Source organism: Apodemus sylvaticus, chromosome 3 (assembly GCF_947179515.1).
Source record: "Apodemus sylvaticus chromosome 3, mApoSyl1.1, whole genome shotgun sequence".
NCBI lineage: Eukaryota > Metazoa > Chordata > Mammalia > Rodentia > Muridae > Apodemus > Apodemus sylvaticus.
Genome location: NC_067474.1, coordinates 119194636 through 119201721, shown reverse-complemented (window position 1 = coordinate 119201721; position 7086 = coordinate 119194636). Strand labels below are relative to the sequence as shown.

Genomic DNA, 7086 nt, shown 5'->3' with positions numbered 1-7086 from the left:
AATCATATTACAACAATGATCCTGATAAAATACCCATGTCATTAAAAAGATACGTTTGATTGTTCTATTAAAAAGTCAGTGATGCAAAGAGTATGTTTGTTTTAAAACAATGGTTTCAAGATCGTTTTATATGCTCTAAGGGATCTGGAGACTAATGAAATTAGAGATAAATGAAGAAAGAAGTACCTGGGGCTCAGGTCTTTCTTTTTAAGCAGAGGCAACTGTCATTATTCTGTTTTATATATTGAAATTTCATGTATAACTAGTTTTTAAGATGACCCTATTGCCTTTAAAGACATTAAAATAAAATAGAATTATATTTTAAATAAAAACTGCCTGCACATAAAAGACAGGCTAAAAACTGCTGCCCCAAATGACTCTTCTGTGAAGGTTCTGGGGAACTGAGGACTTTGCAATTCAACAGGTTGCTTTAGATAAAGAAGACAAACACCAGCCCTTCCCAGGGAACCAGTAGGACCTCTTGTCTACAGACTGTGGCAGCTGATAGTTTCAAGTGCAAGCTGAAGTTTCAATTGTATGGAAAAAGAGATTTCTGCCTGGAGAAGAAGACAAGTTTCTATACCATGCAGACTCAACAAAGTCAGCCTGGGGACAGCCTCAGGATGGGTTATGAAGAATAAATAGCTTTAAGCTCCAAACCCAAGTCATCACAATGAATTCTCTGGCTTCTCCAGTCCTGGTCACCTGAGTTACTTTCCCATAATCCCCTAGCCTAGCTCATCCCACTTTCTTTTACCTCTAGGACATATTTCTCCTGAGAGGACATTTCAGGACTCCTCTTTCCCCATTCGTATTCTTTCTCAGACCTCCCATGGCTACTATGCTAAACTTTCTCTAGTACAATGTGGCTGAAGAACTTTCCCCATTCTTTAGGCAAATGACATTCAGTCCCTACTCCATGACCTGGTGTGGAACACATGTTCCCATCCCTTCCCGCCTCAAAAGCTACAGGACCAAGCACAGATCTATATTATCACTCTGAGCTTCAAAAAATGTCTTCTTCCTCTTGTGACACATGGGGTCAGCCAGGCCTCAGAACCACCATGTTACACTACAGTTTTGCAGGGGTGGAGGATTCAGTGAACTTTATTGATGGTATTCAAGAGAGTAGGGTTCTGTACCATGAGGGTGATCCTCAGTTTGGGGGCCGAGATGTAACAAGAACTCCTCTTGCTCTCAGTGTCCTTGCTAGGGTGGGTGGTCCAGAGTTTCTTACTCCTCAGAGGCCATGTAGGCCATGAGATCCACCACCCTGTTGCTGTAGCTGTATTTATTATCATACCAGGAAATGAGCTTTACAAAGTTGTCATTAAGAGCAATACTAGCCCCACCATCAAAGGTAGAGGAGTGGAAGTTACTGTTGAAGTCACAAGAGACTACCTGGTTATCAGTGTACCCCAGGATGCCCTTTGGTGAGCCTTCAGATGCCTCCTTTATCACCTTCTTGATGTCACCATATGTGACAAGTTTCTCCACATGGCATGTCAGAGTTATGACAGATACATTGGGGATAGGAAAATGGAAGGCCATGCCAGTGAGCTTCCCATTCAGCTCTGGGATGACCTTGCCCACAGCCTTGGCAGCACCAGTGGATGCAGGGATGGTGTTCTGGGCATTCTTATGGCCATCATACCACAGCTTTCCAGAGGGGCAATCCATAGTCTTCTGAGTGGCAGTGATGCCATGGATGGTGGTCATGAGTCCTTCCACGATGCCAAAGTTGTCAATGGATGACCTCGACCAGGAGCCTAAGCAGTTGGTGGTGCAGGATGTGTTGTTGACAATCTTTAATGAGTTGTCCTACTTCTTATGGTTCACATCACCCTGTGTGACTCTTTTGGCCCCACCCTTTAGAAGACTGGGACTTAGTCTTCTCCTTGGTGGTGATGCCAGTAGACTCCACAACATACACAGTATCAGCATTACCCCATTTAATGTTAGTGGGATCTCACTCATAGGAGATGGTGATGGGCTTCCTATTGATGACAAGCTTCCCATTCTCAGCCTTGAACATGCCATTGAACTTGCCATGGGCAGAGTCATTCTGGAACATGGAGACCATGTAGTTGAAGTCAATGAAGGGGTCATTGATGGCAACAATCTCCACTTTGCCAGATGCAGAGCAGAAGGCAGCCCTGGCAACCAGGCACCCAATATGGTCAAATCTGTTCACTCTGACCTTCCCCATCATGTTTATGAGACAGGGCTGGCACTGCAGGAGAAGCTGTGACTGTTGTTGGAAGAGGACAGAGCAGAGATGCTATACTACAATTTTAAAAACCTTTGTAGAGTATAATTACAAGGTGATCTTTCTGGGATACAGAAGCGATTCTTTAGTTTGCAGGGTGTGACCAAGCTCTAAACTGGGGTCTACCAGGAAAACAGTGGAAATCTTCTTTAGTGCCCACCCATTGTTCATCACACACTGCAGTGGAAAAAGTACATCTGATGCCTTTGCATATAGTCAGTTAATAATTATAACAGTAATTATAGAGTCCTTCATACAACCTAGGCTCTGCTCTAAGTGTTTTCATTTATTAACCCATCCAATCAGCAGAGACCTCAAAAGAAAGCCTCTCCTAGTGATCTGAAGCCCAGGGGCGTAAGTAACTTACTCAGGCCACATAGCTGGTAACTTGTAGAAGCACTAAATAATCCCTGCCAGCATAATTTTTACCTGAATGCTCCTTTCAACAATTAGCAGCTGATAGTGTCTCTGGTGCTTCTTATGATGTGAGACTATGTACTTGCTAGTCACATCTCACTAGTTGGTATTTTCCTCAATACTAGGATCCTGTCTGCCAACACACATCCCAGATACACTTGTTCATATATTTACAAACTGCTGAGACTATAGGTACATCCATTGAGCTGAAATTCCAGGCAGTTGTGAGCTTCCTGACATGGGTGCTGGGATCCTCCAAGCCACCTCTCCAGCCCAGCTAAAACAGTCTTATCCTGACTTCATTTCTGTCCCAAGGAATGAAAAGAAGAGAACACAGCCAATGATTAATAGCTCAGGGACATTGTCATTCTTTCCAGGGCAAACAGAGGACTCAGGTAAATGAGCAAGTGACATTTAGAATAGGACCATAATCTGGCAAAGAAGGCAATGGGTTCTGGAATACTGGCGCTGTGGCAATGAGGTAGCGGTACACTGTTTCATGCAGAGTAAGTGAAGCAGGCCTCTCTTAGAGAACTCTAGCTCATGTAGAGACCAGAGGATAGCAAATGGCCAGCAAAGGATATTGCAGACAAAAAGAACTTATCATACAGTGAAGTAACCCCAGGACCTCAGTGCACATAGGATCTGCAGTCCACGGGTTAGTCTAGGTCTGGATTCTTACTGCAATAGGAAGACACTAGCAAACTCTAAGCAGAAGTGTCATATCTAATCTGCAGAAGCAGCCCTCTGCCTGCTGCTATGGAGAAAGGTTCATATGAGAAATAGCAAAAATTAAAGGGTCATCTGGATTAGGATTCCTATACAAACTGAAATAGCACCCAAAGACTTGTAGCGTTGGACATGGAGGGTAAACAGCTGCATCCGTCAAAATTTACAGCCTGATCAGACAACAGGGCTGCAGTGCAGGACTTAAGGGTAACATGAACGCCAGTGCAGCTAATTGCAGAGTGTACTGCTAATTGCAGAGTGTGCTGCAATGCAGACTTCCTGCCTGCTCTAAATGTTCACACAGAGGCTTGCTGCGTTCTCACCTTCAGCAGAAGTGTGGGGTGTCATTACAAGAAGAGAATATGAAAAATACAGTGGCCCTTGAAAGTAGGGGTGGAGGGAAATAATGAGGAGCTGTTTTTCTTTTATTTTTTTTTTAAAAAGGTGCTTTTCAAATGACAGGTCTGTGGCTGGTTACCAGTAACAAGAGCCCGTGCCAGTGTGCCAGATCCAGTTATCCGAAGCATGATCCACATCTACTCGTTCATCTACACAGAGACCCTTGATGTTCCCATCATCCCAGTATCACAGATGGATAGAAGAAGCCAGGACTGCTCAATTATTAGTCCAGGGTCACACATCTTGTTAACATTCAAACCTGGGTAGAAAAGGCAGGTTGGCTATAGAATGTGCCCTTCATTCAAGTATTTGTCCTTCAATAAACTGTGCAAATAAGAAATGATGTCTGGCTGAAGAGACCCTGTACTGCAATGCATCTCTAGTGTGATTCCCAGCATAAAATACTATACCATGTATACTATGTAGGCATCAGAAGGGATGAGCTCAGAGGAAACCCTGATACCCACCCCACTGGAATGTATCAAAGAATCAAAATCACATAGAGACCATGCTCTGAACCAGTAGAGTGTACAAATGCTTGGCAGGCACACGCTATTATTTAAAAAAAAACTATTATTTTAACCAGATTTTTACCTAATTTTTGAGTCTACTGAATTGTACTAAAACTCAACATAATTAGTCAAGTCTTGTATTCCTAAAATGAGAGAAAGAACACTTCAGAAGGTAGCACTTTTTTGAAACTCTACCTTTTACTGGCCAAGAAACGTAGGATGTGAGTCAGCCAGGGTGATATCTAGCAAAAGGTGGAACCTCTGAGACCTCTTTCCCATTAGTATCTTAAGGTCAGTCTCTGCACAAGCTCTGGGTTAGAACAGGTTAAACCAGATACCAAAATGCCCTGAAATTCCTGCTTCCCATGGTACTAGCTGTGTGTCCTTAGCAATATCTCCTAACCTTTCCATGCACCAACATCTTCCTTGGTGAACCAATGTGATACACCTGCCAGGCACCATTCTTGTGCATGCTGGGGGAGAGGGGCAAGGCCCCAAGTCATTGTGTGTCCCAGTCATACACTTAGGAAGCGAAGAGTTGCTGCTACTATTACAACATATTGGTAGATGGAAACCCACTAAGTCCAAAAAAGCTTCCTCCCTATTGCCTATCTTCCACAGTGCTAGAAAGTGCTATGCAGCCTGATGGTGGAGAAAAGTTATCTATGGTCTTACCCACCACTGGACCCAGTATGCTTCAATAACAACACTTCAGGTAAACTGTGCCCATTGGTACAAGAGTGGCATATCTATTTGGAGATAACCAACTACTTTTTATTTGGACTTAAGGCTTATTCCGCAGGAGGTAATTTCATACCTGGTACTGAAAACCTGGCAAAAAGCCCATTGAAAGAGAGGACAACAATCACAGGGTAGAATCTGCTATTAAATGGTCTGTTGTGAAATTTCCCTTTACATATTTATGATTATACTCATAGCCTTAGTCAGAGAGGTTTCTTTTTCCAATGGGCAGCAGTCATACTGACCAATGTACAGAGAGTAATTGACTGCTAGAGCTCAGCCTAAATGGGATGCCATTATCAATACCATTGCCAAGGCTCTGTGAATAAAGTGAAAGGGGAGGCAGAAAGAACCAGGAAATGGAAAGCAGTACTGTGAAAGGCTGTCTTCTAGATGTGATGTGGCTATTATATTCTAAACTCAACATCAACAGTACAAGAATGTGTCTCACCCCTTCCTAAGGATCTACTGGCAGTTGATGACTGTGGGAATCATTCTTGATTGGGAGTGTGGTCATTGGTATGTTGCCCATGTTCCAGTAGATGGCCCTATGCTTATGTACATATAAGTAGGACTACTTTGGTTCTATCCTAGGTCTCTGGGCTATCCAGCCTCTGGGGCTTGGCCCTCCAGCAGTGTCAAGGGTAGGCTTCTTCTTGAGGCATGGGTCTAAAACTGGACCAGTCACTGGTTGGTGACTCCCATAATGCCTATGCCACTTTTACCCAGCACATCTTGTAGGCAGGACAAGTCATGGGTTAAAGGTTATATGACTAAGTTGGTGTCCCAATCCCTTCACTGGACATTTTGTCCAGCTACAGGAGATAGCCATTTCAGTCTCCATATCTTCCATTACTAGGAGCAGCAGAAGGGGGCAGGAGCAGGTACAGGGTATGGGGGACAGAATCAAAATACATTATGTATGTGAATGAAGTCCCATAAGGAAACACATTATTATGTATAATTAATAGATACAGACAAAACCATTGAAGAAATGCCTGTTTCTGAAAGTCACTATTATATGCTATTGTTGCTGGTTGTTGTTGTTGTTGTTGTTATTGTTATTATTACTATCATCATCATTACTTTGATGTTTTACCTGGGTGAGAGTTTAAGAGGAAATCTAGAATCTATTGAAAACATGTCAGTCCCAGGCTCTGGATTCCAAAGAAGAGCCATGATCGTTCTCACTGTAACAAAGCACTGGGAATTCAAAGATGCCTAATAACTACAGTTATCTACACTCTGCCTGTCTTGTTCTCCTGTTTCTAGGCCACAGTTGTTCGTCAGAAATAAAATGGGAAACTGAGGCCCATCTGGCAAGGTGGCTTGGCGAGGGTTATAGCAAAAGCAGTTTATGCTGAGGTAGCTGCCCTCCACATCCAGTTCCTTTGAGAAAGAGCAGACACAGAATGAACTGTAAGGTGCAGGCATAGCCACCCCCTCCTCCACAAACTACAGGCAGACAGTTTAATGGTGAGAAAAAAAATGGAAGATGAACAGTGATTTGATATCCTAAAAATCCCCAAAAATAAAACCCAAAGTATGGTGTCTGGAAAATGCTGTTCCGCCCTTCTGGCAATTAATGCAGCACAGAGTGATGAGAGAGCATAGATCCTGGAGAGAGAGAGAGAGAGAGAGAGAGAGAGAGAGAGAGAGAGAGAGAGAGAGAGAGAGAGAACGAGAGCAGATTGCTGGCAGATCCAGACTCTCCTTTGATGGAACAGAAAAGGATAATATATATTTTCACCTTCAGAAAGGTTAGGTAATTATAAATGTATTCTCCTTACTCATAATATTTTAAGCAAGTAATTGTTGCCCATGGGAAAATGTTTAATTATTTCTGACGAACAACTGTGGCCTAGAAACAGGAGAACAAGACAGGCAGAGTGTAGAAACCTGTGCCCGCCTCTTAATTGTGTGGCAATCTTGTCTTTTCATTGTGTGCGCGCAAAGTCTGCTATTGATTTTTCTCTCAATTGATTTCACAAATTTTTTTAGTTTAGCAACAGAGGGTCT

The 7086-nt window shown here is 43.0% G+C and overlaps 1 pseudogene; it reads right to left on the bottom strand.

The window, feature by feature from the left end:
• Positions 1 to 1233: 1233 nt before the first annotated feature.
• On the bottom strand, positions 1234 to 2209 carry LOC127680028 (glyceraldehyde-3-phosphate dehydrogenase-like; annotated as a pseudogene).
• Between the last annotated feature and the right edge of the window lie 4877 nt (positions 2210 to 7086).